Source organism: Trichechus manatus, unplaced genomic scaffold (assembly GCF_000243295.1).
Source record: "Trichechus manatus latirostris isolate Lorelei unplaced genomic scaffold, TriManLat1.0 scaffold00012, whole genome shotgun sequence".
In the NCBI taxonomy this organism is placed as follows: Eukaryota; Metazoa; Chordata; class Mammalia; order Sirenia; family Trichechidae; genus Trichechus; species Trichechus manatus.
Genome location: NW_004443948.1, coordinates 8087944 through 8099670, shown reverse-complemented (window position 1 = coordinate 8099670; position 11727 = coordinate 8087944). Strand labels below are relative to the sequence as shown.

At 37.8% G+C, this 11727-nt stretch overlaps 1 pseudogene; it reads right to left on the bottom strand.

Moving 5' to 3' along the window:
• Positions 1 to 310: 310 nt before the first annotated feature.
• Positions 311 to 2444, bottom strand: LOC101342390 (protein Red-like; annotated as a pseudogene).
• Between the last annotated feature and the right edge of the window lie 9283 nt (positions 2445 to 11727).

Below are 11727 nucleotides of genomic sequence, written 5' to 3'. Positions count from 1 at the left end.
CAAACAAATGTAGAAAGCACGCTTTATTTATGTATAAATACGGTAAAAAATGTAGTGTGAAAAATTTAAGGGTATAGAACAAAAAGCAGTATAACAAATAACATTGACTGATTTCAGAAAAAAAGTGCAAATATGCATACTGTTGCACTTTTTTTGCAGGTTAATCAATTATAGGGTAATACATATTCTACTGTATATATTCATTCATAAAACAACAAGAACACTTTGCAGTCATTCTGGGAATTGTAGAGAGAAAAAGCAGTGAGGAACACAGCTTTGTGGAGATTCTTCCTGGAGCTGGAACTGGAGATCAGTATGTTGATTTTTTGACTTCCACCTCATGAGTTTCCATCTACTTCTTCTTCTGCTTGATGATTGCACTAATCTTCCACTGGCGATCAAGCTCTGCTTTATTATTGGCTTCTTTGAAGCTTCTGATTTTCCACCCTTTAGATATCTTGATGCCATACTGGAATGCAGCTTTGGGCAAAGCCTCTTTATTGTTCATATACTGGCTGTGTTCTTGCTGTGTATCAAAGTCCCCGCGACCTAAAGGACCCTTCTTGTGGTCCTCATCCATTTTGCTATATTCTACCTCCTCATCGCTGTCAATAGCCACACCATCCATTGTGGCTGGGTAGCACTCTGCTTAACTGTTGGATATGCCAAAGAAATCTATCAGCTGTTTTTTGTCCCCTTGCTTTCTCAGTGATCTGGTGCCTTCACAGCTAGTAATCCCAGTAAACTTTTCATTGATATACTTAATCAACTCTTTGGCAGACTCAGGTCCTTTGTTGACATCAATGGGCTTTTTATCCACTTTTGGCTCTTCAAAGTAGCGGTGCTTCTTCTCTTCCTTTCTCTCTCCCTCCAGCTCCCCTTTCCACTCTAGATCTTGCTCTTAGTGATGGTCTCCATCTTGCTCCGGATCACATTTAAGATATCTGTCCTATTCCTTGTACCGAGGTGAAGGTGTCTTTGTATAAAAACAAAACAAAAAACAAACCCATGCCATCCAGTTGATTCCAATTCATAGTGACCCTGTAGGACAAAATAGAACTGCCCCATAGGGTTTCCAAGAAGAGGCTGGTGTATTCAAACTGCTGACTCTTTTGGTAAGTAGCTGAGCTCTTAGCCACTGTGCCACCAGGGCTCCATCTTGGTTATAGAGGGTGTATAATCTCCAAAGTCTTTAAAAAATTTCATATTAGCCACAGGAGGTTTCTTCTCTTCCAGCTTTCCTTGGTCCTTCTTCTTGAGCTTCTTGTTGCAAATCCCTTTACTAAGGTAGCAAAGGATCTGGGTGAGCTTGCTGATGACAATGTCATTTGTGGTCAATGTGGTCTGGACTTCTATGTTTGGACAATCAGCCTTGCTGCATATTAGAGTGATGGACATGTCCATGTCAGCATACTTGTCATCCAGCTCCATCACATAGGCCATGCGGCCAGGCAGGAACAGCTCATTGCTACTCTTGTATGCTTTGCCTTTGAGGAGTATGGGACAAACATTGCAGCCCAGACATTTTTTAAATTCAACCTTATTCTCGGGATCCTCATCTTTCTTGGTTTCTTTCTGAAACTTTTCCATCAATTCCTCCTCCTCCTTCTCTTTGCCCACAATATCAGCTCTAATCTTCTGAAGTAGAGCAAAATGTAAACCTTTCACCAAATGGGTATGTTCCATGTCACCACCTAAGAATTTGGACTCCCGTATCAACTATCCTCTGTTCTCTGAATGAGGATTTGTCTGCCTCAGCAGTGGGGCCCGCAGCCCTGTAGTTAGCCGTGGTGCTGATCAACTCAATTACCTTGTAATCTGTGTTCCCATCATCTCTCCATTCCTTGACATGGTCCTAGTACTTCTGTGCTAGCTCCTGCTCTCTCTTTTTTCATTTTCCTAGCTAGGTGTAGTAACTCTCCCTTTCCTCCTTCATGCAGCTGGATCTTCACCCTCAATGTACTCCCGAGGCATCTCAGGGTAATGTGACTTCAAGGGCGGTGCAGAGGTGGGTCATGAAAAGCTTCCTGAAGTTTTCATTGTTGAGTTTTAGTTGGTGGAAAGATTGAGAATCATCCACATTGCAGTCATCTGGAGCCAATGAGCTAGAGAACCACTCACCATTTTGGTCTGACATTGTATCCACAATGTTTCAATGCTAGCAAAGACTTAGGCTCCCAGACTTGCCTTTTACAACTAGGGTAAGAAGAGTTTAGTTCACTTACATAATAAAAATATTTCAATTTTCTTTGAAAGTTTATCAATTTACACAGTGTTTATTGTGCACCTATTATGGATCAGGCGGTATTTTGGTCACTAGGATACAGTGGAAAAAATGACATATAAAATGCTTACTCTTTCAGTGTAAATTCCATCAGGATCATGGAAAATTAAATAAGCAAACTCTAAAAAAGTAAAGATGGGTGAATATGTCTATGCAGAGGAATTATATAAGGAGATATAATAGACAGTGATTTTTGGACAACTTTAAAACTAAGAGAAAGGAAAGCTCCTCTGAGATGGTGACTTTTAAGCTGAGAATTGAATGTCACGAAGTTGGCACCACAAATCCTTACAACCAGAGGGGATATAAAGGCCTTAAGGGGAAAACTCATTTAACATACTCAAGGTACTGAAATAAAACTGGTGTGGCAAGAGCATGGGAAGCTACTATAAAGAGATAGGAGATAAGCCCAGAAAAGTATACAGTCTTTATAAGCTAAGGAGAGAATGATATTTCACTATATTCTTGGAGTGTACAGATTATATTAAAAATTTAGCAAGACAGTGACAAGATTTTTTCTTAATAAAATTAACTTCACAATTATTAATTTACTATTTTCAATTCCTTTTTTAATCTCTCTTCATATATCTCCTTTTCATTTTTCTTTTTTTTTTTCTGTGTATGTCTAACTGCCTACCTATCTAGTTAAATAACTATAATGCGCACTTACAAAGAGTGAATTATTTTATCTTTGTTTATTTTCTAAGTTATGGGTATACGATTGGGGCAAACTCAAAAACAAGGGACGATAAACACAATTAACGTTAGAGTGAATGCCTCCATGTCAGGATTAAGGAGTCCTGGTTGCACAATTGTGCTCAGCTACTAACGGAAAGGTTGGTAGTTCCAACCCATCCAGTGGCTCCAGGGGAGTAACAGTTGTCAATCAGCTCCTGTAAAAACTACAGCCTAGAAAACCTTATAGGGCAGTTCTACTTTGTCACATGGGGTCACTATGAATCGAAATTGACTCTATAGCACCTATCAACAACATGTCAGGATTAGGAAATGAATTTTCTAAAGCAATCGTATTGTATTTATTTGCTATAGTTATGCAAAGAATTAGCAACATTTAGCAATTTAAGGATTAAAACAGCATACAATATTATCTTACAGTTTCTACAAGTCACAAGTTGGGGCAGCGCTTACATAGATCCACTGCTCAGGTCTTCACACCTGGAAACTTGACTGAGGAAGGATTCACTTCCAGGCTCCCTCAGGTTGTTGACAGAATTTATTTTAATATCTGACAGCTTACTTCCTCAAACACAGACATAATCTCTTGTCTCACTCTTCTATGACTGAGTCTTATATGACAAAACATAACAATCACTGGAGTAAAACCCAATCACCTTTGCCTTATAATGTAACCTAATCAAGGGGAAATAAATCTCATAACTTTTGCCATAAAACATAATTTAATAGAGGGAGTGAGATCACATCATCTTTACTACATTATATTAATTATCAAAGACATAATGCATGAAGAAAGGAAGAGGTCATTGAAAAGACAGAAAACAAACAAACAAAAGACCTAAATGGATATCAGAAGAGACTCTGAAACTTGCTCTTAATGTAGAATAGCTAAAGCAAATGGAAGAAATGATGAAGTAAAAGAATTGAATAGAAGATTTCAAAGGGCAGTTTGAGAAGGCACAGTAAAGTATTATAATAAAATGTGCAAAGACCTGGGTTAGAAAACCAAAAGAGGGAAACATACTCAGCATTACTCAAGCTGAAAGAAGTGAAGGAAAAATTCAAGCCTTGAGTTACAATATTGAAGGATTCTATGAGCAAAAAATTGAACAACAAAAGAAGCATCAAAAAAAGATTGAAGGAATACACACAGTCACTGTACCAAAAAGAACTGGCCAACTTTCAAACATTTTAGGAGGTAGCATATAATCAAGAACCAATAGTACTGAAGGAAGAAGTCCAAGCTGCACTGAAGACATTGGTGAGAACAAGGCTCCAGGAGTTGACGAAATACGTTGAGATGCTTCTACAAATACTTGCAATGCTGGAAAAGCTCACTAATCTATGCCAAGAAATTAGGAAGAGAGCTACCTGGCCAACCAACTAGAAGAGATCCATATACATGCTTATTCTAAAGAAAGGTGATTAAACGGAATGCAAAAATTATCAAACAATATCATTAATATCACATGCAAGTAAAACTATGCTGAGGAAAATTTAAAAAAATGTAACAGCAGTACATCGACAGGGAACTGCTAGAAATTCAAGGAACATTCAGAAGAGAATGTGGAATGAGTAATATCATTGTTGATGTCAGATGGATCTTTGCTGGAAGCAGAAAATACCAGAAAGATGCTTACCTGTGTTTTATTGACTATGCAAATGCATTCAGCTGTGTGGATCATAACACATTATAGATAAAATTGGGAAGAATGGGAATTCCAGAGCACTTAATGATGCTCACGTGGAATCTGTACATAGACCAATAGGCAGTTGTTCCAACAGAACAAGGGGATACTGCATGGTTTAAAGTCAGGAAAGATGTGTGTCAGGGTTGTATCCTTTCACCATACTTATTTGATCTGTATGCTAAGCAAACAATCCAAGAATCTGGAATATATGCAGAAGAATGTGGCATCAGGATTAGAGGAAGACTCCTAACAACCTGCAATATGCAGTGACACAACCTGGATTTCTGAAAGTGAAGAGGCCTTGAAGCACTTACTGATGAAGATCAAAGACTTCAACCTTAATTATGGATTATACCTTAACATAAAAAAATAAAAAATCCTCACTGTGGATCAATAAGCAACATCCTGATAAATGGAGAAAATACTGAAGTTGTCGAGGATTTCATTTTATTTGGCTCCACAATCAATGCCTATGGAAGCAGCAGTCAAGAAATCAAAGGACATATTTCATTGGGCAAATCTGCTGCAAAATACCTCTTTAAAGTATTAAAAAGCAAAGGTGTCTATGTGAGGAATAAAGTGAGCCTGACCCAAGCCATGTATTTTCAATTGCCTCATATGTGTGCAAAAGCTGGACAATGAGTAAGGAGTACTGAAGAATTGATTTGTTCGAATTATAATGGTGACAAAGAATATTGATTATACCATGGATTGCCAAAAGAACAAACAAATCTTTCTTAGACAGTAGTGCACTCAGAATGCTCCTTAGAAGTGAGGATGGTGAGACTTTGTCTCATGTACTTTGGACATGTTATCAGGAGGACTAGTCCTTAGAGATGAACATCATGCTTGGTAAAGTAGAGGGTCAATAAAAAAGAGGAATACCCCCAAGGAGATGGATTGACACAGTGCTTTCAACAATGGGCTGAAACACAACAAAGATTGTGAGGATGGCACAGGACCAGGCAGTGTTTCGTTCTGTTCTACACAGGACCTCTATGAGCCAAAATGGATTAGATGACTCCTAACAACACAACATTGATTAGAAGCAAGTCACAGATTCTACTCACACTCAAGAGAGGATTATACAGGGTATAACACCAAGGGGCTTATATCATGGAATCATCATATAAATCTGCCTATCATGCATTTTTAATACTCTCAATAATTATATGTGAAAACCTCTAATGTCCTCATTACTATTATTGTTTGTAGAAGCTGCGAAGTTGGCTCTGACTCATAGTGACCCCATGTACACCAGAAGGAAATGTTGCCAAGTCCTCCAAAATCTTCACTATCATCGTATGTTTGAGCCCATTGTTGCATTGTCAGTCCACTTCATTGAGGGTCTTCCTCTTTTCCTTTTCTGTCATTTTATTGTACTGTGGCAGCTTGCAAGTTGCTATGATTCTGGAAGCCATGTCACTGGTATTTCAAATAACTGCAAAGTCACCCATGGTGGATAGGTATTAGCAGATCTTTTGGACTAAGACAGGCTAGGAAGAAGGACCTGGTGATCTTCAGAAAACTTAAAAAATTTGGCCAGTGAAAATCTCAAGTTAATCAACATGGAAATCCCCAGCCAAGATCGTGCTGTATCAACTACGATACACAGCATGATAAAGGTATTGTAAAGATGGGCATTTTTTAAAAATTTTTTTCCATACAAAAATTTATACGTACCTTGTTATGTGACTCTAATTGCTCTCCCCATACTGTGACAGCATACACATCCATTCCATCCCTAATTCCCCGTGTCCATTGAACCAGCTCCTAACACTCTCTGCCTTCCCATCTCACCTCCAGACAGAAGCTTCCTGTTTAGTCTCTTGTATCTGCTTGAGCTAAGAGTCACACTCCTCATGAGTATCACTTTATGTCCCACAGTCCAGTCCAATCCCTGTTTGAAGAGTTGGCCTCGGAAATTGTTTTAGTTCTGGGCTGATAGAGAATCCAAGGGCCATGCTTTCCGGGGTTCCTCCAGTCTCTGTCAGACCATTAAGTCTGGTCTTCTTACTAGAATTTGAGGTCTGCACCCCACCGTTCTCCTGCTCCATCCGGGACTCTCTGTTGTGTTCCCTGTCAGGGCGGTCATTGGTGGTAGCCAGGCACGGCACCATCTAGTTCTTCTGGTCTCAGGCTGACAGACTCTCTGGTTTATGTGGCCCTTTCTGTCTCTTGGGCTAATACTTTCCTTATGTCTTTGGTGTTCTTCATTTTCCTTTACTCCAGGTGTTTGGGACCAATTGATGCATCTTAGATGGCCGCTTGCAAGCTTTTAAGACACCAGATGCCACTCACCAAAGTAGGATGCAGAACATTTTCTTAGTAAGCTTTGTTATGCCAATTGACCTCCATGTCCCCTGAAAGCGTGGTCCCAGGACCCCTACCCCTGCTACTCTGTCCCTCATAGTGTTTTATTGTATTCAAAAAACTTCTTAGCTTTGGTTTAGTCCAGTTGCACTGACCTCCCCTGTAGTGTGTGCTGTCCTTCCCCTCATCTAAGATAATTCTTGTCTACTATCTAGTTAGTGAATAACCCTCAGCCTCCTTCCCTACCCTCATAACCATCAAAGAATGTTTTCTTCTGTGTTTAAACCTTTTCTTGTGTTCTTATAATAGTGGTCTTATACAATATTTGTCCTTCTGTGACTGACTAAATTCACTCAGCTTCCTCCATGTTATGTTTAAAAGCTTCATCATTGTTCTTTATCATTGCATAGTATTCTAGTGTGTGGCTATACCATAATTTGTTTATCCTTTCATCCGTTGATGGACACCTAGGTTGCTTCCATCTTTTTGCTATTATGAACAGTGTTGCAATGAACATGGGTGTGCATGTATCTATTCGTGTGACGCCTCTTATTTCTCTAGGATATATTCCAAGGAGCAGGATAGCTGGATCGTAGTGTACTTCTATTTCTAGCTTTTTAAGGAAGTGCCAAATCAATTTCCAAAGTGGTTGTACAATTTTACATTCCTACCAACAGTATATAAGTGTTCCAGTCTCTCCACAACCTCTCCCCTCATTTATTATTTTTTGTTTCTTGGATTAATACTAACCTTGTTGAGGTGAGATGATATGTCATTGCAGTTTTGATCTGCCTTTCTCTAATGGCTAATGATCGTGAGCATTTCTTCATGTGTCTGTCAGTCACCTGAATATCTTCTTTGGTGAAGTGTCTGTTCATATTCTTTGCCCATTTTTTAATTAGGTTATTTGTCTTTTTGTTGTTGAGGTTTTGCCGTGTCTTGTAGATTTTAGAGATTAGAAGCTGATCAGATTTGTCATAGCCAAAAATTTATTCCCAGTTTGTAGGTTGTCTTTTGACTCTTTTTGTGAAGTCTTCTGATGAGCATAAGTGTTTGCTTTTTAGGAGCTTCCAGTTATCTAGTCTCTCTTCTGGTGATTCTGCATTATCACTTATGGTTTGTATTGTTTTTATGCCATGTATTAGGGCTCCTAGCGTTGTCCCTATTTTTTGTTCCATGATCTTTATCGTTTTCCATTTGATATTTAGGTCTTTGATCCATTTTGAGCTAGTTTTTGTGCATGGTATGAGGTATGGATTTTGTTTCAGTTTTTTGCAGATGGATATCCAGTTATGCCAGTACTATTTGTTAAAGAGGCTGCCTTTTCCCCAATTAATGGACTTTGGGTCTTCGTCAAATATCAGCTGCTCATAGATGGATGAACTTATGTCTGGATTCTCAAGTCTGTTCCATTAGTCTATGTATCTGTTGTTGTACCAATACCTGGCTGTTTTGACTACCATGGCAGTATAATAGGTTCTAAAATCAGGTAGTGTGAGGCCTCCCACTTTGTTATTCTTCTTGAGTAATGCTTTACTTATTTGGGGCTTCTTCCCTTTCCATATGAAGTTGGTGATTTGTTTCTCCATCTCATTAAAAAATGTTGTTGGAATTTGGGTCGGGGTTGCATTGTATCTGTAGATTGCTTTGGGTAGAATTGACATTTTCACTAGAATGAGTCTACCTCGCCATGAGTAAGGTAGGTTTTCCACTTACACAGGTCTCTTTTGGTTTCCTGCACTAGTGTCTTGTAGTTTTCATTGTTTTAATCTTTTACTTCCCTAGTTAGATTTATTCCTAAGTATTTTATGATCTTGGGGGCTATTGTAAATGGTATTGATTTGGTGATTTCCTCTTCAAGGTTCTCTTTGTTGGTGTAAAGCAATCCAACTGATTTTTGTATGTTTATCTTGTACCCTGAAACTTTGCTGAACTCTTCCATTACTTCTAGTAGTTTTCTTGTGGATTCTTTAGGGTTTTCTGTGTTTAAAATCATATCATCTGCAAATAGAGATACTTTGACTTCTTCCCTACCAATTTGGATGCACTTTATTTCTTTTTCTAGCCTAATTTCTCTGGCTAGTATCTCCAGCACAATGTTGAACAAAAGTGGTGATAAAGGGCATCCATGTCTGGTTCCCGCTCTCAGGGGGAATACTTTCAAACTCTCTCCATTTAGGATGATGTTGGCTGTTGGCTTGGTATAAATGCCCTTAATTATACTGAGGAATTTCCCTTCTTTTTGTATTTTGTTGAGAGTTTTTATCAGTAATGAATTTTGGACTTTGTCGAATGTTTTTTCTGCATCAATTGATAAAATAATGTGTTTCTTATCTTTTGTTTTATTTATGTGGTGGATTACATTGACTGTTTTTCTAATGTTGAACCAACCCTGCATATCTGGTATAAATCTCACTTGATCATGGTGAATTATTATTTTGATATGTTACTGAATTCTATTGGCTAGAATTTTGTTGAGGATTTTTGCGTCAATGTTCATGAGGGATATTGGTCTGTTATTTTCTTTTTTTGTGGTGTCTTTACCTGGTTTTGGTATCAGGGTTATGCTGGCTTCATAGAACGAGTTTGGGAGTATTCCATCCTTTTCTATGCCCTGAAATACCTTTAGTAGTAGTAGTGTTAACTCTTCTCTGAAAGTTTGGTAGAATTCAGTGAAGCCATCTGGGCCAGGGCTTTTTTTTGTCGAGAGTTTTTTAATTACCTTTTCAGTCTCTTCTTTTGTTATGGGTTTATTTACTTATTCTACATCTGTTTGCATTAGTTTAGGTAGGTAGTGAGTTTCTAGAAATTTGTCCATATCCTCTAGGTTTTCAAATTTGTTAGTGTACAATTTTTCATAGTATTCTGTTATTATTCTTTTAATTTCAATTGGGTCTGTTGTGGTATCACCCATCTCATTTCTTATATGGGTTTTCTGCCTCTTGTCCTGTTTTTCTTTTGTCAGTATGGCCAGTGGTTTATCAATTTTGTTGATCTTTTCAAAGAACCAGTTTTTGGTCTTGTTAACTTTTTCAAATGTTGTTCTATTCTCTATTTCATTTAATTCTGCTCTAATTGTTATCATTTCCTTTCTTCTGGCGCCTGAGGGCTTCTTTTGCTGCTCTCTTTCTACTTGTTCCAGTTGTAGGGTTAATGTTTTGATTATGGCCCTTTGTTCTTTTTGGATGTGTGCATTTATTGCTATAAACTGACCTCTGAGCACTGCTTTTGCTGTGTCCCAAAGGTTCTGGTAGGATGTGTTTTCATTCTCATTTGATTCTATGAGTTTCTTTATTCCATCCTTAATTTCTTCTATAACCCAGTAGTTTTTGAGCAAGGTGTTGTTCTGTGTCCATGTGTTTGTTTCTTTTTTCCTTGCTTTTTCTGTTGTTGATTTCTACTTTTATGGCTTTATGGTGAGAAAAGATGCTTTTTAATATTTCGATGCTTTAGATTTTGTTAAGGCTTGCCTTATGGCCTAGTGTGTGGTCTATCCTGGAGAATGTTCCATGTGCATTGGAAAAGAAAGTATACCTGGCTGCTGTTGGGTGGAGTGTTCGGTATATGTCTATGAGATCAAGTTGGTTGACTGTAGTATTTAGCTCTTCTGTGTCTTAGTTGAGCTTCTTTCTGGATGTTCTGTCCTTCATTGAAAATGGTGTGTTAAAGTCAACTACTACTATTGTGGAGCTGTCTATCTCCCTCTTCAGAGCTGTTAGAGTTTGTTTTATGTATTTTGGAGCCCCATCGTTGGGTGTTGAAATATTTATTATAGTTATGTCCTCCTGGTGTATTGACTCTTTAATCATTATATAGTGTCCTTCCTTATCCTTTGTGGCAGATTTTACTTTAAAGTCTATTTTGTCAGAGATTAACATTGCCACTCCTGCTCTTTTTTGAGTGTTGTTTGCTTGATATATTTGTTTCCATCCTTTGAGTTTTTGTTTGTGTCTGTAAATCTAAGGTGTGTCTCTTGTAGGCAGCATATATATGGATCATGTTTTTTTAACCAATCTGCCACTCTCTGTCTCTTTATTGGTGCATTTAGTCCATTTACATTCAGTGTAATTACTGATAGGTATGAGTCTAATGCTGTCATTTTGTTGTCTTTTTCTGTGTTGTTCAGTTTCTTTGTTCCCCTTAATTTTCTTTGCTGAATCGTTTTTCTTTATGTATTTTCTGGTCATCTTTTTCATTGCTGTTGATTTTGTGTTTGCTGAGTCTTTACATTTTTCTAGTTTTTTATTTTGACTTGTAGGATTGTTAGTTTCATTTATGGTTACCTTAATATTTACCCCTGTTTTTCTAAGTTTATTCCAGCCTTTTATTTCTTTAGATAGCTTTGACTTCCTCTCCATATGAAAAAATCTACGTCAACATTTTTAAGTCCCTCTTTTTTGTTTTAATGTTGTCATATTTTACATATTGACATCTGATTCCCTATTTCCAGTGTTTTAGCTTTGATTTACTTTTATGACTTCCCTATCTGGGTTGATATCTGGTTGCTCTGTCCTGTAGTCTAGTCTTCGGTAGTTATCTGATGTTACTGATTTTGTAATTAGAGGACTCCTGTTAGTATTTCTTGTAATTTTTGCTTGCATTTTGCAAATTCCCTAAACTTCTGTTTATCTGGAAATGAGAGACAGTTTTGCTGGATATATAATTCTTTGCTGGCAGTTTTTTTCCTTCAAGGCTTTATATATGTCATCCCATTGCCTTCTTGCCTGCATGGTTTCTGCTGAG